Source organism: Zalophus californianus, chromosome 10, assembly GCF_009762305.2.
Source record: "Zalophus californianus isolate mZalCal1 chromosome 10, mZalCal1.pri.v2, whole genome shotgun sequence".
Taxonomy (NCBI): domain Eukaryota; kingdom Metazoa; phylum Chordata; class Mammalia; order Carnivora; family Otariidae; genus Zalophus; species Zalophus californianus.
The window spans coordinates 8,853,905-8,878,385 of record NC_045604.1 but is presented as its reverse complement, the minus strand read 5'-3'; the positions used below and the strand labels follow the sequence as shown (position 1 = coordinate 8,878,385).

General features: G+C 45.5%; 1 long non-coding RNA gene across 1 annotated transcript in view; it reads left to right on the top strand.

The window, feature by feature from the left end:
• Window positions 1-15,685, top strand: part of LOC113933002 — a 273,723-nt gene extending 258,038 nt beyond the window's left edge. Inside the window, exons 3-4 of the long non-coding RNA XR_003523203.2 lie at window positions 11,341-11,385; window positions 14,766-15,685. This is a non-coding gene — a long non-coding RNA (uncharacterized LOC113933002). The remainder of the gene's footprint in view (window positions 1-11,340; window positions 11,386-14,765) is intronic.
• Window positions 15,686-24,481: the final 8,796 nt, after the last annotated feature.

Here is a 24,481-nt window from a genome sequence, read left to right as displayed (position 1 = left end):
AGTTTCTGTAAGAGCCATCATACGTAAATGGCATCCAAAAAGTCATCTGAACAGCAGTAGAATAAAATAATAAAAAGGATGAACTACTTCATGTGGTGTACAACCCATGCCCCCCCATCTCGAGCTCCCCCCCCCTTTTTCCCCAAGAAGAACTGACTCTTAAAACACTGCAGGTCTCAACAGGAATATTGCTGAAGATGCAAGAGCCAAGTTTAATAAGGTCTGCTCTGTGCTGGATCACCTCTCCTCCTGGAGAACACCCAATATTGGAAAGAATGACAGGTCATGTAAAAAGAGAAGGGGAAGGCCAAGGGTGAGCATCACAGTGAAGACTCCTCCACCAGAGCAGGGAGGGCTCTGCCAGGAGCTGCCAGGGCTGAATTGTAGCAGAAAACCCCCCTCTCCTGGGATGGATGTGGGGGACAGGCCAAGAAGTGGCTTTGGGCAGGTTTGTCATAAGCCAGAAAAGGATGTGTGTCACACAGAAACTGAGCTGGGGCTTAGAGCACTATATTAGTCAGGTTTCTCCAGAGAAACAGAACCGGTAGGAGGGATGTGTGTGTGTGTGTATGCCTGTGTGTGTATGTACATGTACATGTGTATGCATGTGTATATGTACACGAATACCATGTTTCAGGGTGTGGGAACCAGAACCACTGACTGCTAAATGTATTCTTCCCCGGTCCCACTGGTAAGAGCAGCACTATCTAACCGGGGTCTGCTTTCCTTACTTGCTGGTCTTTTGTCACAAAGAGCCCAACATGCCCAGACAGCAGCTGCAGCTTATAGCTCAATGGGACTTGCTCCATCTCCTGGAGGAAGGCTTCCTTCTTCGTGAACCAAACTTCCAGACCCACAGAGACCAGAGGTATGGGAAAGGAGGACACAACACCCCCGCCCCTGCCATGTAGGTCACTGGGAGTCATGGAAGTATGGTCACTTTGACTTCTACCTCTTGGTCTCAGATTCATGTATTCTATATACCAGGGACCCAGCACCATATCATGACCATTGATTTAGGATGTACAGTGTGTTCTGGAAAATGGAGCCCTATCTTTGCAAGGTATCATCTCCAAGTTGGTGCTGTCTTTAGAAATCCATTTTATCATGTCTCTTGTGCTAGTAGCAGCTGGAGGCTGTTGAATATCATATGAAAAGTAGACCCCAGGGTCATGTGCTTACTGCCACCCCCCCCCTTTGCTATGAAGTGGGTTTCTTGGTCCAATGCAACATTATGTAGAATCCTGTGTCAGCAGATTTTAGAAGCTGTCAAAGAGTGGTACTAGCTAAGGCCTTGAAGGCAAGAAAGACAAACCCAAATGTGGGATATCTGTGGATTCCAGTCAAGTTGAATTTTTGCCCGTTATGGAGTGGAAGGGATCCCAGGTTGTCAAGTGCTACCAGATGGTTGATGTGTCTCCTTGGGATGGTGCCATTTGTGGGGAGGTTGGAGAGGAGTTCAGTTTGGTCAATGTTGCTGCATAGACATTTGATAATGGCAATATCTAGATCAGGCCTGCTGGATGGAAGCTCATGCTTGTTCCCTGCTACCATGAGCATTCCATTTATGGGCCCATTGTGCCAACACTGGGGTGGCCAATGAGATAAACAAGTTAATATCAACCTTCTAAGTCATTCTGTCTAATTGGCTGTTTAGTGCTTCTTCTGTGGTGGATCCCTTCTGGTAATGATTGAAGAAGGGATGCTTCCACTCCCAAAATCCATCCACATATGTCTTCCAAGATCTCCTTATCTCTGATCTTAAATCTTTCTCCTTCCAGGCTCCTGAACACTAGCCATGCCTTTCACCACTGCCCATGGGTCTCTGTGTATCTTTACTTCACTCCTTTTTCCACACAAAGCAGAGGAAGACAAATTTCAGAGACTTGTAGTAGGTCTTCCTCATTACAATAACTCTTGCCCCACAGACCAAGGAACTGTGTAAGGTTTCTATCAACTACCAAGTATATGCATTCCAATTATTTATTTAGGGACTGAGGAAATTACCAAGGGTGGGTTCGTGGACCCACCAAATGCAGTAAGACCCAGACCTAGGACCTCTACTCTAACGATAAGTCCATGATATTTGTCTCATTCTCAGACATCAACATCAGCCTTAGATCTGTGTCTAACAGCCTTCAAATGCTTCAGTAGTCTTTCCCCAGCATATGCTTATCTGAGTAGAGCCAAGGACTTTTTTGGGAAGAAATGGGAGAATCATTACCATATATACATACTATAATATTCGAGCAGTCTTTCCACATGGGCCTCCAGCCTTTCCTTCTGTCAGTGGGTTCTGGCTCTGAAAAATGACTCACAGCTGGAAGCTGGATATTAGACTTTGACTTTTAGTTGGGGTGGCTGTGCTCAGCCTCCTGATCACATATCCTTGGTATCTTTGATTGTATAGATTCAGTGACACTCTTATTGGCTCTCTCTATCTTGCCCCTAGAGATACCATGTTTTACCAACCATCTCCATGGTGCTCTAAGTGTGCAATCTCTCTGGCTGTATTCCAACTTGTCACTCATTAGAATAATTATACCGAGGGTCAGTGAGATGTGGTTATCCAGCTTCTAGGAGATCTTTAGGCATGAGCAGTTCACTACCCCCTGAGACAGCTTATATCATCTTTACACATCCAGCTTTGTGGAAATCCTTTCTTATGAAGCAGAAATATGCTTCCTGGAATTTCTAGCCCTGTGACCACACCTTTAACTATTTGAAAGCGCTACCATGCAAATCCTCCTTTTTTAAATTAATTTCCCCCACAGTGACTAATTCCTCTTGCTTCAAGACTAATCTAAACAAAGTCAGGCCTTCACATTACCAAGGGGATCAGAATGCTCAGCCCAGATTATCTGGAGGGGAAGAGAACACTGAAGTGTGGCAAAGTTATAGTAAAATTGTAATGAAAACAAACAGATACCATGTGTGGAGTGTTTACTAGTGCCAGGCTCTGTGCAAAGCACGTCACTCATATCATCCCCACGACAACCAGTCATGTATGCAACAAATATTTATTAAGCACCTAAGTCATTCTAGAAACTGGAGATACAGAAGTAAAGAATACAAAACACCCTGCCCTTATAGAGCTTACATTCTAGAGGTGGGAAACAAGCAATAAATAAGATAATTAAGTGCTATATATAGTATGTTAGGTGTTAAGTGTTAAGGAGAATAATAAAATGAGGAAAGAAGACAGGAAATGCCAGATGGTTTGCAAGTGTAGGTGTCACGTTCAAGGAAAATCTCACTAAAAAAGTGAATGGAGTGAAGCTCTGGAGGAGGTAAAATGGTGACCTCTGTGGATAACTGGGTAATGGAAGACCATTCCAAAGAGAAGAAGTGAGTGATAAAGGCAAAGACCCTGAGGTAGGTATTATTATGTCCATTGTACAGATGGTCCAATGACTTGCCCAACAGAACACTGCTCGAAGATGGGGCCAGGATTCACACTCAAGTCTACTTGACTTCAGAGCTAGTATATCATAATACACCTGCTCGGTGATGGAGAGGGAGCAACCTTAGACAATTCAGAAACGCTCTCTGTTACAGATGGTGACACAAAAGCCTGCAGGAGGGAAGCAATGTGCTCAGACGAACAGATGCAGATGATGGCTAAGCTGAGCCCAGAGTGCTGTCATTTCTGCTCCACCATCCCTGCCTCCAGGATCCAGACATTTACTCTCTGGCCAGAGAAATCCTTCCCAAACCAATAATGGACTTGGTAAACTTTATCAATGTATTTTACTGAGAGGCATTTTAAAGCATCTTGTCCTGACCCACCTACCCAGATGATGTCTCCGAGCTCTGATTTCTCTCTGTGGCAGTGGGTTAGTAACAGAGCACAGACTGTGGAGCTAGACACATCTGCACTTGAAAACAGCTCCACGCTCTTCTCACCATGTGACCTTGAGCAAGTTATTAAACAAGGATAAGAATGCCTCTCAGGGATGTGCTTGGGACTAGATAATCTAATACACATACAGCACAGTGCACCTTGACTGGCATGTTGGAGATGCTTTAAATGTGTTCATGGTCTTCTCCCCATGGAGTCCATTGTATTTTCGCATGCACAACTCTCGCTTTCTTAATGTGTCATAATTTTATTGAGGGTGAAGAAGTTGTCTTCTATAGCTAGGTACTCACCACATTTTATATTATATGGCGGTGCATAGTAAATGCTTACAAGTGATTATTTGATTCCTGGATTGGTGCGGAAGAGAAAGAAGAGTGATTATTGCTTTGGGACTCTGTTGATGCGACAGCCATCTACTCGCAACATCTGCTAGTCCGCTGCTCACCAGAGATGTTCCGGCTGATACATCTGGCCAGCGCGGATCCTCTCACTCCTTCAAGAGTCAATATGTGTCATTCGGGAAGACAGACCACTTTCCACGTAGAGGAAGACATTTCTTCAGTCAAGAGAAGAGGGGTAGCTGTCACCACCAAGACATCCAAACAATCAGTAGTTTCTTGCAATTTCCTGGTAAGAAGGCAAAATTCCAGTTTAACCTCACAACTTTCAATACCCTTTGTCCACAAATCTTTCATCAGGACTGCTATCATAGAGTCAAATTGACCGATTTCGGTTTTTATTTCTTTTGCCCACCCTCTGGCAAGATCTCAACGAGCAGCTAACTAGCTGAAAATAGGAGAAGGAAAAGGCCCAGACCTAGATGATGCAGGAAATGGCTCATCGGCCATCAAAAATGGAAGTTACTTTTTCATTCGTATAACGTGGAGAAAAAAATTCTCCGTGATAAATATTAGGAAGAGTTCGGTGGAGTAACTGTTTATAATTTCTTCTTAAGGAAAACACATGGGTCATTTGTATAGCCCCTTTCTCGTACATTAGCTTGTTAAATCCTCATAACAACCCTGTGAAAATTATTGTTACCCGTCTTTTACAGATGAAGCACTGATCGATCGCAAACGCAGAGCTTGAATCTATGGGCTCTTACTTTGAGTCCAGTGGTTTCCCCTGTGCACCTCATTTTTATGTTTCCATCTAAAGACAATTGATTAAGGATATTCTCTCTTGACCCTATTATATGTCAATGAAGGTTGAGAGGGAGCATGACCAAACTGTCTCCTCTTTTAATGAACCTATGTATACATAGAACCTAGCTTTAATAACAAAAGTATTTTCAGAGAATAAAAATAGTTTTGGGGGCACCCAGCTGGCTCAGTCCATGGCATGTGCGACTCTTGATCATGGGGTTGTGAGTTAGAGCACCACGTCGGGTGTCAAGATTGCTTAAAAGCAAAATCTTTAAAAAAATAATCTTTTCAAAAGTTGACAATGTTTCTAAAGTGTAATTTGTACCTGTCTCTGAATAGCTGATAACACCCCACAGAGATGAAGCTTTATCCCCAGTCACTAGAGGAGGGGAGGAAGGGCATCCATGTTTGACTTGGTGGCCGGGGAATCAAGAGGAGAGAAAGAACATCTAGCCAAGTTGAGAAAAGAACAAACATTTTAACTTCTGAACTCGTTTGTTGTCCAAGCTCAGCCTGACAAACTTTTTGCAATAAATCCACCTATTGATGAATTGCCAAAACATTAATTACAAACATATATATGCAGACAGAGAGAAGACTATCAGAAAATGAATATTACTATCTTAGTGTAATAGAATTATAATATTTTCCCACTTTTACATTTTGTGCAAAGACTTCGTGTTATTTTATACAAGGAAGATAAAGCAAGAATTATATTCACTTTACTGGATGCTATGGGGGTGTCCATTTGCCCAGGGCTAGGCCACTTCTTTCCATCAAATTCCCAATATAACAATTGATTGAACTGATGCTCTTGGGGCACGCACTGATAGCATCTTCTCAGTGACATATTATGCATGGGGTCAGCATCCCACCCCCGGTGAGCAGTGGTGGACTCAACTTCCTTTTAGCACATCTCATAATGAGCACAGAGGGAGAACTTGCTTTGGGGGGCTAAAGTCTCTTAGAACAGCTTCTCTAGCAAGTTTTTTTTCCTTTTATCTTTATCTTAAGGGCTTGGACGATTTTTTAAAAATCAATTATCTCAGTGAATATACCCAATTCACTAACTTGTAATTTCCCACAGAGTTCACCAGTGTTTATAATTCCCCATTTAGCTTCGAATGCTAGAGCTTAAGGGAGAGAAGAGAGTTAAACTTCCTTGTCTGCAGATAAAGAAACTGAGACTTACAGAATGTACTTCTAAATTTAAAATAAGTATGGGAGCACCTGAGTGGTGCAGTCAGTTGGGCGACCGACTCTTGGTTTTGACTCAGGTCATGATCTCACGGTCATGGGATCGAGCCCCGTGTTGGACTTTGTACTCAACGGGGAGTCTGCTTGAAGATTCTCTCTCCCTCTCCCTCTGCCCCACCCGCTTGTGCTCTCTTTCTCTCTCTAAAATAAATAAATAAATCTTGAAATTTAAAGTATGTAGTGATATATGTTATTTTTATAACATATAATTATAACATAATTATAATTCTAGGCTGCTCTATAAAATAAGTACAGCTGTTCTTCTCCTTGTTATCACTGGCCTCCTCAATGGTAATGTTCATTAGTTCAGTAGAAAGTACTCCAGCCCTTGGTGTTGACGGCTTAAGAATGAACTTGATTTATAGAAATTCCGTATCTTATAGTGAGAGGCAGACACTATGCCTGTATGAACCTACACCTGGACAACTGTAATAATAGGTTTATATTTCACTTGTTTTCTCACAGGAGGATGTTATCCCATGGTTTGGAAAAATCTGACACAGAATCTACCAAATCAAAAGAAAATGGAGTTATCCCTGTTCTATCTGGGGGAATCCCAGGGCTTGGGTAAGGCTGATGTCCACCCCCAGATTTTTGCTAATTCAAGGTAGGCATAAGGGAGGTGTGGCCAAGAAGAGGGCTGTTTGCCATGGTCTGTGCCTCTCAGCCTCATTAAATTTTATCTTACATCATTTCAAGGCCAATGTAAAATTTAACCCCTTCTTCAGAATTAGCAGCCACCATCATGAGGAAAAGTATCCATTCCCAGTATTTGAAAGTGTAATATCTTTTGCAGGAGAATTCTGGGCAGCCAAGGTTGGGAGGAATCACATCACCCAGTACCCAGGACTCCGCTATCTGTTCCTTTCTAAGCTCCCTTTTTGTCTCCCTTCTTCCACTTCTCCTCCTCCTTCCTTTCTGTTATCCTGAGAGCTCCAGGTTCACCTCCCTGTAGAATAAAGACCTGCATCACCCTTCCCCCTAAGACTTCACGCCCACCTTATAATGTTGACACATTAAAATTGACACTTGTTTTTCTCCAGGAGATCATTCTCTCTTTAGTGGCTTCTTTTAAGCTTATAAACATTTCCTCCATTTTAACACTGACAAAATGCAAGCCCCTGAACTGGGCACAGGGAGAGGCAGGGCAAGGCATAAGCAGGGCACTGTCAGGTAAAGATCGCCAATAGGAATATGCTGTGGAAAACAGTTTGGCAGCACCTCCAAAAGTTAAACATAGAGTTGCCATAAGACCCGGTGGTTCCATTCCTAGGTATATACCCAAGAGAAATGAGAATATGTATGGACACGGAAACTTACCTGCACATGAATGTTTATAGCAAGGTTATAATAAAAGCCAAAAGGTAGAAGTAACTCAAATTCCCATCAGCAGGTAAATGGATAAACAATGTGGTATAACCATGCACTGGAATATTATTCAGCCATGAAAACGAACAAAGCGTGGATACGTGATATCATATAGATGGACTCAAAATATTGCTGAGTGAACGAAGCCAAACACAAAAGCACACCCTTAATAGTCTATATCCGTAATAGGCAAATCCATAGAGACAGAAAGCAGACTGGAGGTTAGCAGGTGGACGGGAGGTATGGAGAGTGATCGGTTAGTGAGTATGGGGTGCCTTTGTGGGGTGATGAAAATATTTTGAAACTCGGGAGAGCTGCTTGTTGTACAACATTGTGAGTCCTCTAAATAACCCTGAGTTGTGTGCTTTAAAATGCTTAATTGTATCATATATGAATTCCAATCAATTTTTTAGTACATGCCCCCAAAAAAGAAAGAAGAAGGAGGAGGAGGAGGAGGAGGAGGAGGAGAAGGAGAAGGAGAAGTAGAAAGAGAAGGAGAAGAAGAAGGAGGAGGAGAAGGAGAGGAGAAGAAGAGGAAGGGAAGGAGGAGGAGGAAGAGAGGGGAGTCATGTAAAGGAGGGAAAGTGATAGAACTTTCCAGGCTCTCATGGGGGATGAGCAGGTGGGATCCCTGGAGTTGCCTTCACTTTCTGACAAGGTGCACAGTGAGCCCTGTATTTAGGCAGCATGAGTTCATTGCTTTGGAAGCCTGGGCTCTAGCCCTGGATCTGCCAATTATCATCTGTGTGACTTTGAGAAAATCACTCAATCTCTCTGGTCGTCAGCCTCAGCCGTCAGAGAAGGGGGGTGGATTAAACCATCTTTAAATCATTTGGATTGCAATAGAATAGACTCTTGTTATTTATTTGAGGCAGAAAAGGAATGAATCAGAAAGACATCAATTGGCTCAGAAAACTTTAGGAAGTGTAGATAATCAGTCCTGGCAGAAGACAGAACCAGGGCAGCGTGGCAGGCGGGGCTGAGGGGGGAGGCTGGTGGTGGGGGGAGGTTCCGAAGTCTAGGGGGCAGGTCTCCTTGAAGTACTGTTCCTAAAGCAAATGAGCTCCTGGCACTTTCACCTTGCGTCTTTCTACTCAAGACCTGGAGTTCTAGGATGGAGGCTAATGGCATGGGGTGGATCCATGTGTGCAAATCTCACGGAGGATAGCAGCCAATTTAATTACAGCTTCAACAGCACTGTCCAGAGTGGTGGAGAGGCTGTTAGCAAGGGGCGGACACTGGGAAGTAAATTGTATTGTCTTTTAGGACTTTTCCTCCTCCCTCTTCCTTCCTTCCTTCCTTCCTTCCTTCCTTCCTTCCTTCCTTCCTTCCTTCCTTCCCTCCTACCTCCTTCCTTCCATCCTCCCTTCCTTCCTCCCTTCCTTCCTTCCCTCCTTCCTTCCTTCCTCCCTCCCTCCCTCCCTCCTTCCTTCCTCCCTTCCTTCCCTCCCTCCTTCCCTTCCTCCTTCCTTCCTTCCTTCCTTCCTTCCTTCCTTCTTTCCTTCTTTCCTCCTTCTTTCCTTTATCTTGAGGGCTCTTTGCAAATATCGACTGGCTTTTATACAATAGAGAATTTTGATTTTAGCAAACACGGGTGAGCTGTTTCTCTCCCAGAAGAATCCTCACTTCTCTCCAGACTCCCAGGAAGACGGGCTCATGGAGTGGGGAAAAGGAAAGGTTTGCCCTGGCTGCAGCTGGGTATCGGCAGGACCAGAGCCAGAGAGGGCTGTGAGTCCTGAGCTCGGAGCAGATGGCCAGGAGAACAGACTACCAAAGACCCCCAGGTACTGCTGCTAGTCTGAGGGGTTTCATTTCAAAGTGTTCCCATTAACACATTTTCTTGGCTTTAGTGTTATGGCTGCTGGGATGAGTGTCTTTTTCCTTTCCAAACTGTCCTTATCAGTAATGCAACAATAGCTAATTTAATTAGCTGACCTGAAAGGCAGCCAGTTTGAGCTAATTTTGGTTTTGCTAGCTGCTCCCTGGTATGTACAGAGCTGATAAGCATACTTCCCTCCAGACAAACAGTGGGATTGGGAGGGGCCGAGAGAGCGATGGTGGCCTCTCCAAAGTCTGTCCTACACCTATGGGATTTAGCACTTGACCAAGGCAAGTTATTCTTGAGTCAGTATTCCCCAAGGGCCTGTCAAACTTGTCAGCTGAAAGCGATAAAATAGACAACCAGGAAATTGCAAAGGCAAGGTGCCCAGGATGAGAGTGCCGGGGAAAACGTTCCCCTTAGCAGAAAGAACTCTTGGCCAAGAGATCTGGATCTCAGCCACTGACTGCCCTTCCCAAGTCAATCCACCTCTGCGTCTCAGCTACTGATGCATAATAATCATCATCACTGCCCTACTTCCTTCACCCGCATGTTGGAGAAATGCCAACAATCTGATGTAGAGGACAGCTCTTGGACACATACAAAGGACGACACGAATGAGATGGTTTTTGATTGTTAGCACAACGACCACTGAGTCTCCTCTCTTCTTCTCAAGGGCAGGGACCAGATACCATTCCTCTTTGTGCCCCTAGCACTTTACGTGGAGTCTATGCATAGAAGATGCTCAACATGTGTTTGTCGACCGAATGATAGAGAAATAGGGGTATGAGGAGATGTGAAGCAATGGTTTAGGTAGGAAGAGGTCAGCACACAGCTTAAAAAAAAAATCATAAAAACAAGCCTTCTTTACAGTTCAGTATCTTAACCTTTTCCATCCTTAACAAAAGAACGTTTTAGGAAGACACCATTGGTTTATGCCAGCTTTGTATTTAATGCAATGAAGTAGCTCTTCTATCCACCTGCACCTCTGCCCAGCATCCACCACCCAAAGTTCTTCCAGTGCTTCCTGCCCCAACTAGCAGGTAAAGGACCACACCCGGGGCAGTCTTTTATGTTCACTTTGGGGTCCTTTTCCCTTCCATCCAATGGGATACAGATTAGAGTTTGCATCTATTTGCAGGGAATAAATAGTGTAATGCTGAAAAAAGTTTTTGAAAAAGTTGGCAATAGGAAAGACCTATATGATATATTGTCCATTCCCATGACTTTAATATGCCTTCTGATACTGGTATTTGGTCAACCTTATTTTCACATTCATGACCACTGTGTTGACCATCTACTTCCATTCCACACACTGTCCCAGGAAGACCTCATCCACTCCTACAGCTTCATCCACATCCTAAATGTTGACGACACACACACCTTTCTCTTCATCCTTGACCTCACACCGGAGGCTCAGGATTCAGAAACACAACTACTCATTGGAAGTGTCCATCTGGATCTCCTATTACACCTCGGATGCAAGATGCCAAAAATTGCCCTCATCAACAATTTTATAAAATCGGTGTACCTTAATTCTCTGTCTTTGTGAGTGGCTCACAGTTCCCAAAGCCAGAACCCTGATCTTTCCTTCATGGCTCCTTCCAGGTACACACACAGTCCATTGACTCTGCCTTCTAAATATCCCTGGAATCCAGGCCTTTCTTAACACTGAAATTAATTTATTTATATCTTTCATTCTGTATCACCTACTCCAGACAAGACTATCTCAAAAGCAGAGATTCTGTGCCTATCAGACAAGTAAGAAACACTCATTCATCTGAACTGAATTAAAATGTCCCTCCTTCTATTAGACCAAATTCCAGATCCTTAGTGAATATCTATTATTGTGCTTAATGTAACTGAGTTTCTCTATTCTACTATAACAGGTATTCCAATGGGCTCTACATTGACAGCCCATCCTCAGACTCGGGGTGAGTACATCCTGCTTAGCTGGGACCGTGCAGCCACACTGCACACTCAGTGATGGGGCTACCCTCTGGGCTGGTTTTAAACCTGAGGCTCGAACATAGAACACACGGTAGTTTTTCCAGCATTTCCGGTAAGACAGCACCAGCTCTGGCTGCCATAGTCTCTTCTTTATGGATTCCTTGTCTTTCACTCACTTACAGGGAAACGTAGAATCAGGTGTGGATCACCATTCACAATTTCAAATTACAAGTATATGCCTAAGTATTTGAAGCATTTGGTATCCCTTAATGATAATTGGTGTCCTGACTACCATTTTGTTCTTCCATTAGCCATTTTTCTGATTTTTATTTAGGTACCTATAGGGTGTTCGTAGCTAGTTATTTTTTTTCCCTAAAATGTGAACTCTCAGGGGTGCTTGGGTGGCTCAGTCTGTTAAGCATCTGACTTTTGGTTTCGGCTCAGGTCATGATCTCAGGGTTGTGAGATGGAGCCCAGCGTGGGCGGGGAGTCTGCTGGAGATTCTCTCTCCCTCTCCCTCTGTCCCCCCACTCATGCTCTCTCTCTGTCTCTCAAAAATAAATAAATAAGTCTTTTTTTAAAAAATGTGAATCCTTAGTGTTAGTGGATGATGTCACTGCAGACCAAAAGGCAGCCAGATCCTAATGAAAAATAACACAGGGTCTTGAGCTGGACTGCCTCAGTTCAAACTCTGATTCTACCACCTACTATCTATGAGAATAGAAAATGACCACATCTCTTACCTCTCTTGGTTTCCTCATCTCTAAGTGGGCATAACAATGTACTCACATACTTCACAGGTTTCTTGTGAGGATTACAAGAGCTAATTTACATGTCACAGTTGGTCTTCTTGCCTGCTATTATCCTCTTACTTGGTATTAAAAACCTAAGAGGTGTCAAAGGGATTTGGATGAAAATAGTTTCTATCATTAAAAATTTCTATTTGAATTGAAAAAACAAGTGCTTACCATGTACAGATCCTGTGCGAACCACTTTTCCTGTACTACCCCATCTAACCCTCACATGGACTCCACAATGGCGTGTTTGTTATACCCATTTCACAGACGAGAAAACTGAGCCATGGAGAGGTTAAGAGACGTCCCCCTTGGCACACATACAGTGACAGAACTGGAATTTGAACTCTGGACTGAATCCAAGGCTAAAATTAAATTAAATACCTATGAATTATTCAAAGTCTTTATGCCTCTGTAAATAAAACAAAGGAAAGAAAACACTTGGATGAATCTAAAATAATTATGCTGAGTGAAAGAAACCAGACCCAGAGAAAAGAGCATATACTGCATGATTCCATTTATATAAAACCCTAGAAGATGCAAACGAACAATAGTGACAGAAAACAGATCAGTGTTCCCCAGGGAGGGTATCAGGCAAGGAGGGGTGGGAAGAATGGACTACGAAGAAGGAAACTTTTGGAGGAGATGGATATGTTCATCATCTTGATTGCAGTGATGGCGTCACTGATGCTTATGTATGTCAAAACTAACCAAATTGTATACTTCACCTATGTGCAGTTTATTTTATGTCACTTATGCTCGGTAAAGCTATTTCTTAAAAAAAAAAAAAAAAGCAAATGCTTGAGCTACTTTTATGCCCTCAAAATCTGACACATTAAACAAAAGGTAATTAATCATTAATACGAACATAGCCCAGGGATGGGCCAAAAAGAAGCAAATCCCCAAGCATCAGGACCTCTGAGCTCGCCCAGTATAACAAGACTACCACCACTTCGTCATTGATCCAACCTGGTGCTCATCTCCTCCCCTTTGAATAGCCGTCTGACTTTTCGGGAGTTACTTACCCAAATCTTCATGTCCTTACTTAAGGGAGGACATTAGAGGAAATAAATCCTGTTTCACAGGGCCCCCGTGAGAATTCAATGAGATGCTCTTCGTAAACCCCTCATTGGAGTACTTGGCTCATGGTAACCCTTTACCAAGGTCTGCTGCCCTTTGGGAAGGGACAGGAAAGGTTTACAGCCCCTGGGGCATCAGGTCCACAGCTAGGGGCGAGGAGGAGCAATTATCCTGGGTGTGGCCTCAAAGTAGCTCGGATGTGTGCCCTGAGAAGCCCCAGAGTTTGGGGGCTGTGACCAATGGGTCAAGCTTTCTCTGATTCCCTGGGCGACTCTCCCCATCTTCCAGATCCTCCCGTTGGCCAGAATGCAAAAAAGGAAGCGCCACCACTGGGGTCAGTCTTTCTGCTTTTCTACAGAAAACAGTAACGCATTCTGCTTTATTCCACTCCTCTATTACCTTAATGTGCTGGCCTGGAGGATAAATGAGATAATAAACAGAGCACTGAGCACAGTGTCTGGGTCACAGGAGGCAATAAATGCTAATTCCCTGCCCCCATCCCTCTTGGAGAGGAGCCCCGACTTCTCAGAAATGCTAATCCGCAGGCACTCACCAGAGTCCACTTTCTCTGTCTCTGCATGGGAGCTTTGTCCCCCCCCCCCCCCGCCCAGCCGGCCAGCAGCCCTCTCCTCTGCTAATTGTCCCACAGAGGCCAGAGGAGAAGGCAGCCTCTTGCGAGGAGGCCCGAGCCCCCCAGCAAAAGAGCCCGTGCTCATTATTGAGCTCTGTGAGCCCAGACCTCATTCATCTTCACAGACATTGCTGCGCCATCCATTTTAAATGACATGGAAGCCGACCCGTTTATCAAGATCAGCATACTACTATATTATTATGATTATTTAGCATTTGCATAACACTATATTTGCAAAGTGCTTAATAATAATTTATTTATTGCTTCATCTTACTTTTCACTAATGGAAATTTGAGGGGTTGTCCTGAGTTCACTGACCTCCACTCTGGAGACACCTTAGGCCATTTCCAAGAGCTCGCCCAAGTGCCCGCTGTAAAATATTTTCATGAAAAGCCATCTGGCATATATACATATTTTTTTTTCCTTTTTGGCATTTGTCATGTATCTATTGAGACAATACTCCTACTTTACAAGGAATAAAAATAAGCATTACTATTATTATGAAGTCCTATCGCTCCAGAACAGATAGGGAACCTACAAGAGCAAATCTGAGTTGTGTGCAGACATAGATGTGCGCCATTTGCTCACATATCCCTTCAAGGAAGGGCTCACTGCCCGGCTCTGAGGCCGAGGGTTGGCTGGTCGTCTCTGGAGGTTAGATCCTTCAGGGTCCCCCCAGACAGTGACTGAGCATGACCGTGGTCCACAGTTTGGCCATTTCTGCCCCATGTGGGGCTCATTCATAGGGTGGTCTTTGTTCCAGAGCTCCCCATTGGGTTGGCTAAAATGTTTTCGGGTCTACATCATTATTTGCTTCTTCTCTGCCTAATCATGCATCCTTCTGCTTTTTCCTTCACAGACGTAATCCTCTGATAAACACTTTGCAGTCTTAACTTCACCTCAGCATCTGCTTCCCAGAGAACCCAGCCAGCGTAAACTCTGACAAGACGCCATGCCATTTGAGGCCAGTGTGTCTGCACTGAGATTTTTTTTCACTAATATATTGGGGTGGATGGTTTGAATTCTCTCAAAGGTCTTTCTATTCCTTCCGTTCTGTGATGCCTGTGAATCTATATGGAATAGGATTTGGTATAAATTCTGAGTGTTTAGCCTCTACGTAAGGGAGTTTTATGGTGAAAGAGGGTTTTGAGGAAAAAGCTCACTGCTCCGGAGCCCCCCACTTTCCTACCAACAACAATCTGTAATGATTCTACCTCTGTCAAAATGTTCATAGAAAGATGATTATGAGTGTGGATTGATATGTATGAAAATTATACAGTAAGAAGTTATGTGTATGTGTAAAATAATACATTTAACATGTAATACACAACAATGCACAAATATTCAAAAATATCATAATATAAGTGGTCTAATAATATACATACATAAAAAAATCAGTCAAGACAGGGATTTCACAGCAGAAAGAAAATGGGTAGAGCTGTCTCACTGATAGATGGGGGGAAGAGAGGACTATACTCCAATACCTGAGTCTTCTGTCAAACTACACGCAATAGGAGTAAGAAAAAACCCAGGTGAGCCTCCAGAGAGAAGAGTTTCTTGGACAGTGCACACCTCAGAACTCTGGGGGATGCAGCCCTCCCCACTGCTTACCAGCTGCTTGGACTTACCATCCCCAATTTTGTCTGCGAGCCAAGAATCAGAACAGAAGACGTGGTCCCTCTCCTTTCTGTCCTGGTCTTTTGTTTTCAAACAAACTTTAAAGAAAGTCTGGTCTGTGCCTTTTTTGCCAGTGGTCTCAAATCAAAGATGTCTGCCACATTAAAAAAAAAAAAGAACTGTTAAGAAACTTAGGGTTTCGGGCGCCTGGGTGGCTCAGCCGGTTGGGCGTCTACCTTTGCTCAGGTTGTGATCTGGGTCCTGGGATGGAGCCCTGCGTCAGGCTCCCTGCTCTGCCTCTGCCCCTCCCCCAGATTTGTTCTCTCTCTCTCATAACTAAAATCTTAAAAAAAAAAAAAAATCAGCCTTTTGCAATGAAAAGCCAACAAAAGTTTATTTATTTTTGTAATTTTAAAAAAAAGAAGCTGTCATCAGAAGGCCCATGCAGAAGGTCGTCATTGGCCATTAGCTCTGAGAGTCAAGATGTAAATTGGAAGTTTATAATTTAAGAGGTTGTACAGGCTAAGATGTCAAAGTCTGTTCCATGAGGTCTTGTGTAAATTCAGGGAGGATGTACAAGTCCTCAGGACGGGTCCATGGGATTTTTGGGAGAGTACCAGGAAGGGTATCTTTGGCTCTCCTTTGCTGCTGCTCTCAGAGGCCTGGTTAAAGAAGGTCGGACCCCCCGACTCCCAACTAAGTAGGTTCAGCAATGTTCTGGGCCAGACTGTAGACTCAGTCCTTAAGGAACTGTTTCGGAGCATGTAGTAAATAAAGGAAGCTGGGGCTCTCGGAGGCCGGCATGCATCTACCCACACCAAACCGCACTGTGCTCCATCATTTACCATTCAGGAAGGAGGCTCAGGGAACTGCACAGAATCACCATAACAGTGGGCCAAGTGCCCCCTGCTGTTCCTCAGGATCAGGTGGCACCGTGGGAGTCGTGTGCCAGGCGAGGGGAAGGAATCATGACGAAGGAAGCAAGCCCCAGCCTGAAGAGCTGTCGTTTTGGCGACGAGGCCGGGCCTGGCCTGCTCCAAATGTTACTGAGCTGGACCAAGGTAGCGCAGCAGAGCAGGGGTGTGTGGCCTTCGGGTCAGACAGCGTGGGTTCGAATCCTGATTCTACCTCAGCCCGGCTGTGCATCCCCATGATGAGGAGCAGAAGGCTGGCTGAGGACAAGGCAGAAGCTGGTGCCCTACCCCCCCCCCCCCCGCAATGTGGGGTGTGTGTGACATTCCTCAGGCACTCCTGGCTGCCCGAAAGGAAAAACAAATGGTTAACTGATAGACATCACAGTCCTGCAGGACAGGAGTCTCCCTCAGTTTACTTACAAAAGCCTTAGCAATAGCTTCCGGAAGAAATGTAAATAAAATTGAATTTCTTCTAAACCTAAAGCCCATTGACAAGGACGTGTGATGGAGGAATGTAACATCACTCCAGGAACTCCCAACTGTCTTCATGTTAGTGCCTCATTAAGGGAAAACAGCCTTGGCTTGACAATAACCAGGCCTCCAGTATCCTGAGAGTCTTTAGCATATGACAGTCCTTCTGGACACCCCCTTTGTCCTCACCTCCCCAGCTTCCAAGTATATAACCACCACCCCTCACAACCCCAGGACAGCAGCTCTTTCTGCCCCCGGGTCCGTCCCCGAGCTTTAATAAAATCACCTTTTTTGTACCAGAGACGTCTTAAGAATTCTTTCTTGGTCGTCTGCTCCGGACCTCACTTATATTCTAAACCTTCATCACGCAGACAAGCACTTACCCTTTCTTAGTCACAAGGTGCTTAACTACCACCCAGGATAGCACACACCTCAGAGCGAAGTAACGTGCTGTGTGGAGCACAAGGTCTGTCGGAGAAATACTCCAAATGGCAGCTCTTTGTCGTGCAGTCAACATGTCGCCTGTGAGTAATGAGCTCATATGCTGGATGACAAAATCAGAATCCAGAAAGGTCTCACCAGGCTGGACTCAAGGGCCAAATCTAATAGTTTGGCCTTTAACAAGGATGAATGTAAAAGCACGGCAGTTAGGTGTGGACGGCAAGCTGCCCCCAGGCCCAGTGGGGAGACAGGGCTCATGGACAGCACACCTGGACAGCGTCTGGGGCCATGACCTGCCGCAGAGCAAATGCGGTCTTCAGCAACTAAAGGCAAGCCCACTGTCTGGAAACAAAGGGAGAAATAGAGCCGGGTACCCGTGGCCCCTGTCTGGGTTCGTAGCGGCTTTCCAAAGACAGAATTGGGATAGTGAGGGGGCCTAAACTCCATCAGAGCAAAGAGCACCAGAGGCAAAGGAAGACCAGGAGCTCAGGACGAGGGTCCACAAACGGCAAAGCAGGCATACGCCGGATGATGAATTAGGGCCCTTGGGACAACCAATTCCCGCCCCTTCCCTGCTTGGAGGTGCTCGGCTGAGGGCTAGGGCAAGAGTGGAATTGGTAAGGAAAGCTGTAGGCAATACATAAAAACGATACCTCTGACCATTACCACTGCCCCCACGTGGGAAAGGAGTGGAGGCCAATCTCCAGGGGTGTCCCGGCTGAGGCAGCAGGATCGTCCCTGAAGGATGTCCCTAGAGCAGAGCTCCACGCACAGCCCCTGTGCCCCAGAAACCATTTGCACAATCCTGTAAGTATGTGCCGACGGGCATTTTTCTCTAGGGAGAGGCTTCGTGGCCTTCTGCAGATCCTTCATGGAACCTGAAAGTCCCCAAACTATTAAGATGAACTGAGCTGGTGTATCACTTGCGTTCAATATTTATGGAACACCTAGTGTATGTTCCTAGGTTAGGTACAGAGGACAGAGACAAGGAAGCTATTGTCTCCATCCTTGTAAAGTTCAACTTCAAGTCTGGTGTGTTCTTTCCAACACACAAGTTAAAAAATTCCCTCATCTGTGCTGTTGGGGATGGTATCCAGTGAGCAGCAAGGAGAGAATGGTTTATCCTGCTTGCGAGGAGCTTCCTTCCAACCCTGAGATTCAGGATTCTGGAACAGGCTGTAGCCAAAGGCCCACCGGCCTCCGCCACTCTTGTCTGTAGAAGTTATGCTCACAGACTCGCCAGGGACACCAGGCGGATGGATGTGGCAAAACAGCAGACATCCTGATAGCCCCAGAGAGGCCCTGGGAATCTCCTACTCCAAACCTGACCTTCCCGCCACGATCCATCCCGCTGTGTACGATGCGGCAGGCCTTCTAGGATGTCCTAAGATGAGAGGCCATGAAACCTGTAGGAATACGTTCTTGATCAGTTCATGAAAACCCAAAACTCTCAGTGCCTGTGAGCGCACGTTAAACTGCCAACCTGCTTTACCTTTATTTACCCACTACGTAATGCCTGCTTTATTGGGCCAATAAATTGGAGGCAATAATATCCACCCATCCAAATCTGACCTGGCTTCGAAGGCCTGGCTGTCACCCTGCCTCCTTCAGAGGTCTCCCCAGGCCCTCTGCCTCCTGAGAGCACCCTGTTCTCTGAACCCCTGTAGCTCCGGCTCTGTCCCTCTCCTGAGGCACCGACTGTTTACCACTTTGTACTGCTATTCAGCTGGGTCCTCTGAATACATTTTGTCTTGTTTTAAACCAGACAAGTTCTTGCCTGACAAGACCATCAGCTCTCCAGGGAGGGAGAACCTGTCTTCTGTCCTTCTTTTTTGTCTTCCATTGAGCTATTCCTAGGCAGAGCACGTCAGAGGGGCTCAATTAAATCGGATGGAATAATGATAATAATGACGATAAAACCAGAGTGTTGAAGATGATCACCTTGATCTGGTTGATAAGCATTTGGGAAAGGAGGTTGGAGGTGGGATTTAAGACCCCCACAGAGAGGTAGATCAATCTTCTATACCTCTCATCAGTCCCTGCACCTGAACTAAATAGGAAATAGGGAGTAACGTCCTTCCGGTCTCTCATTGTGATCCCTTCCAGAGGAACCCTGACCAAGGCAGGCCCTGGAGATGGGCCCTTGCAATGCTAACAAAGAGTTCCCCTGATTTACTTTTAAATTTAACTAAATCACAGAACGTTAGAGGTGGAAAAACAGTAGAATCAAAAGTATAAACTCCTCATTTTACAGGTGATGAAACGAAGGTTGACGGAAGTAATTTTCAGGTGAAATTATTTAAGTTACTTGGTAATAGAGCTTTGCTAGGAGCAAAACTGAGACTTGGGGGGCACCTGGGTGGCTCAGTTGGTTGAGCGACTGCCTCGGCTCAGGTCATGATCCTGGAGTCCCCAGGATCGAGTCCCGCATCGGGGGACTCAGTGGGGAGTCTGTTTCTCTCCCTCGACCCTCCCCCCATCTCATGTGCTTTCTCTCTCTCTCAAATAAATAAATAAAATCTTAAAAAAAAACAAAAACTGAGACTTGGACCCCAGATTACCTGAGTTCCAGATACGTGCTCCTCTAACTAAAACCCTCCAGAGCTTCTTCCTGTCTGTCCAAATAGAAGCTACGGTCCCGGCAATGGCCTCTGGCCCCTTAATTCCTCCACCCACCGCTGTCGTCTTCTCCCTCCCCTCCAGGCATGCTGGCCTCTGTGCTGTTCCTTGAAGCACCAGGCATGCTTCTGCTCTAGGACCTTTGAACATGCTGTCACTGCCTACTTTGCTTGTGCCCCACGTATCCACATGGCTTGCTGCCTCACCTTTTCTCAGTCTTGTTCACAAGGTCACCTTCTTACAGAGGCCTTCCGTGGCCATCCCAGCAAAGATCACGTGTTCCTCCTCCAGCCTGCCTCAAACATTCTCTCTCTTCCTTCTCTGCTAGCCTTTTGTTTTAGCCTTGACCACTAACATTCTCAATATGTTCCTTATTTATTTCGTGTAGGCCTCTCTCCTTTATTATAATGTGTGTTCTCACAAGGTGGAGGGCTTTGGTTGGCTTTGTTCATTATCGATCCCCGGACTTAACACAAGGCCTGGTACATGGAAGGTGTCTAGTGAACTCTCATAAACTAAGTGATGGCAGTGCTGACCGGGACAAAAAAAAAAAAAAAAAAAGAAGCGAGAGCTCAGGAGTTTCATTCAGGTGATTCTCGGGGACACGAAAGCCAGGGGCCGGATAGTAGCCATATTCTAGTTCTCGAGTTTTTCCGAGAAACCTGCCAGAGCAACAGAGAGCCAATCTGGGGAAGTTAGCTTGCCTCCCCTATCTGTAGGAGCTGTCCGGGCTTCCTGACAAGCAGGACAGAGGGAGGCAGATGGATCTCATGGGGTTTAACAATGGATTTAGAATTGTGGCCTTCGGGTTTTTCAGTGGACTACCCTGCCAACTCTCATATAGCATCTAACTAAACCTCCACAAACATATAAAGTGTCTGGGGCTGTTTGGGGCAGGGGCATCACTGAGGTATTTAGGTTTTGTTAAAATAGAAGCTCATTATTAATTCATGCTGGAGATAAAAACCAATATTCAGGGGTGTGTGGGTGGCTCAGTCGGTGAAGCATCTGCCTTCAGCTCAGGTCATGATCCCGGGGTCCTTGGATCAAGCCCCTCATCGGCTCCCTGCTCAGCCAGGAGTCTGCTTGTCCCTCTGCCTCTGCTCATTCTTCTCCTTTCTTTCTTTCTTCTTTCTTTCTTTCTTTCTTTCTTTCTTTCTTTCTTTTCTTCTTTCTTTCTTTCTTTTTCTTTCTTTCTTCTTTCTTTCTTTCTTTCTTTCTTTCTTTCTTTCTTTCTTTCTTTCTTTCTTTCTTTTTCTTTCTTTCTTTCTTTCTTTCTTTCTTTCTTTCTTTCTTTCTTTTCTTTCTTTCTTTCTTTCTTTCTTTCTTTCTTTCTTTCTTTCTTTCTTTCTTTTTCTTCTTTCTTTCTTTCTTCTTCTTTCTTTCTTCTTCTTTCTTCTTTCTTTCTTCTTCTTTCTTCTTTCTCTTTCTATCTTTCTATCGCTCAAATAAATAAATAAATCTTTCAAATAACTAAATAAAATCTTTATAAAAACAAAGAAAACCAACATTCAAATGGCCAGAAGCCTATTGGCCTGTGGCTGGGAGGACCCTTCTTGTCCCCCGACGGCACTAAGAGACCCGAGGTCCTAGGTGAGGGAGTGGGTTGCAGAGCCAGAACGATCACCATATCAGGAGCTACCCGCACTGTGCAGTACCTTCCCCTCTGAGTCTCAAGGTTGTAACCAGCTCTTAGAGGGACTCCAGCCTCTGAGTCATGATCCACACCTGCTCCTGACTGAGCATCCCTGGGGAAAGAGGCATTCCAGGCCCACAGACTCCCAGGGCCTCTGATGTGAGCCCAGATCGTTGACTCCCAGCCACTGTGCATTCATTAAGGGCCAAGGAAACCCAGGACAGAGTTCATACTCAGTGACCTAATTCCAGCCATTTCAAACATAAAGTCAAAATGTCATAGGGTTCTTCCTTTGGCTCCACCCACCCCTCTCCCGCCTTGTTTGCAAATCAGCTAGGTTTCAGAGCACAAGGCTTTTCACTCTCATAGGTGGGGTTCCTGCCTGCGGGGTAACCACTGGGACTCAGGTCCAAGTGCCAGCTCAGAGCAGGAATATTTCCCAGGAAAAGCCTGAACCCTTAACCATGAACCCTTAACCTGAATCCTTAACCACTGGCCCTCCCAGCCTTCCACCCGGTGAAGCAGATCAGCTTGGTCTCAAGCCCTTCTGGAACCCGAGGCTCCACCGAGGGAAGGAAGGACCCCCTCAGTGCAGACTCTTCCCCGGCTGTGAACCCGGCCTCCCTCACGAGTCCCCTCTGGTTCTGGCTGAACTGGAAACCAGGACATCAGCCGCCTTCTTAAGCGTCTGTGGGACAGGCTTGGTGATGTGAAGCTGGCTGCAAGCTTCCTCTTTCCTTTCTTTCTCCAGATTCTCTTCCTCCCGCACGAATGCTGGGGGCCCACCTGAGACCTAACATTTGTCTGTTTTGAGAATAGATGAGTACTTATTAGAATTAAACAGCTGGGGGCTCTGTGATATTTAGACGGGCATTAGGAGCAGTGTACGAGAAGAAGCTAATGCTGGGTCTTTTCTTTCTGTAAGCCAGCCTGGGCTTAGTTACTGAGGGGATTTCTGGGGTCTCCTGTGAGAGCCAGATACAGTTAATTTCTTGCAAAAGCTGCGGGCTGGGCTGCGCTGATATTGCAGTGTTATTTAGAATAGAAAGGTCAGGCCTGAGATTGAATAATCATTGACAAGAACTCCACGGGGGATACAGAGCAGTTGGTGAGCAGTGACTGAAACCGAGCCTGGCTCCTCCCCCCTTTTCTTCCTTCCAGGTATCTGGCTGATCCTGGGTTTGCTTATTATTCTTTCTGCAAAATGCTTCCCGCATGCTCAGAGCTAATGGGCAAGGTGAGGTGGGACAGGGAGAGGGGACAGCCTTCAGGCCACATTCAAGGTGGGATGCTCTGCGTCACCCATTTGGTAAGCCTGCTCCGGGGCCACCGTTGGCCCATTTCGTCCCCAACAGGGCATTTTTTTTTTTCTGCATGGTCTCCGAGATAGAATCTGCATAGCCCAATTTTGTAGCCTGTCCTAGGTGTGACGTCAGATCCCGCTCACCACAAAGGCTCAAGGGCAGTGGGATGGATGGAGCACATGCTTGTGTCATGCGTGTGCTGCGCCCTCTTCATAGAGGGTCTCGTTAATCCCAGCGACCCTGAGATCCCTGCTGTATAATGAGGCAAAAGGCTCTGAATAACTTGCTCAAGATCTCCCAGCTCCTAAGCAGCAGGACAAAGGTTTTAAGTGGGGGGCTCTCTGTGCCACGTGGTCTCCTAAATTTTCGAATCTCCACTGTTCCCTGAATACTGTTCTCCTTCTCTTTAATGCAGTCACGCTAGAGGAGTTCTCAGAAACCCCGGTGTTCAAAAAAAGTTTCTCTCTTGTTGAAAACTATCAGCAGCCACTATTTCAGAGGCCAGACCCCACAAACTGGATGGCACAGGGTTGTGTCTGGCTTGAAAAGAGAAGAAATAGGCCATGGGATTTCCGAGGCCCCTTTTGAATCTCAGATGTCATGCACTTTATTTATTTTATTATTTTTTAAAGATTTTATTTATTTGTCAGAGAGAGAGAGAGAGAGAGCACAGACAGGGGGAACGGCAGGCAGAGGGAGAAGCAGGCTTCCTGCTGAGCAAGGAGCCCAGTGCGGGGTTCCATCCCAGGACCCTGGGATCATGACGTGAGCCGAAGGCAGACACTTAACCGACTGAGGCACCCACCAGGTGTCCCTATTTATTTTCAAATTAGATTAATTTCTTAGACGTGTGGCCTTGGGACAATTCTTCAAAGCATAGTCATCTTGCTTAATTTGTGACCTTTCGGGTACAGATATTAAAATACTCAATGCATGATCTACCAGCCATCGACTGAATTAGCATCCAGGTTATGGTTAAAGTTATTCTGAGGGTCACGACTGGAGCCAGGTGAGGATGAGTGTGCATGGTTCTGGTTAGAGTAAGGGAAGGTCTATGTCTGTAAGGTCAGGATCAGGGTTAGATCTCTGGATAGCTCATAATCTAGGTAAGATTATCAGTAGGGAGGGTCACTCGAAGATGACTTCCAGGCACAAAAGCTTTGGGCCACAGCTTGTCTGATGCTGCCCTGCATTGTCACAGAATGTTCTGGCATCTGATGACCCTTCCTGTGCTCTCTGAGACTCCACGGCTGGATGAGATGGAGAAATCATGGATAACAGGCTGTGTGATAGAAGGAGCTAGAACAGCCTCTTCCCTAGGGGGTTGCCCACCAGGAGGCGTGAGACACAAGTAGGAATGTGATTAGACAATCCACTTTACCGCTAGTTACACAAATTCACCTTCTTCGCTGAGATGCAATTTGATCTTAAACCAGTTGTCAAGCTAGTTATGGAATAAGGAATGGAAATATCTATCCGGTATTATCTACCCCACCTGCACCTGAACTCTGGAAGGGAGACAGGATGATAGACAAGGAGAGCAGTTTCAAAACTGTATGTTCTGGAAGAAAAA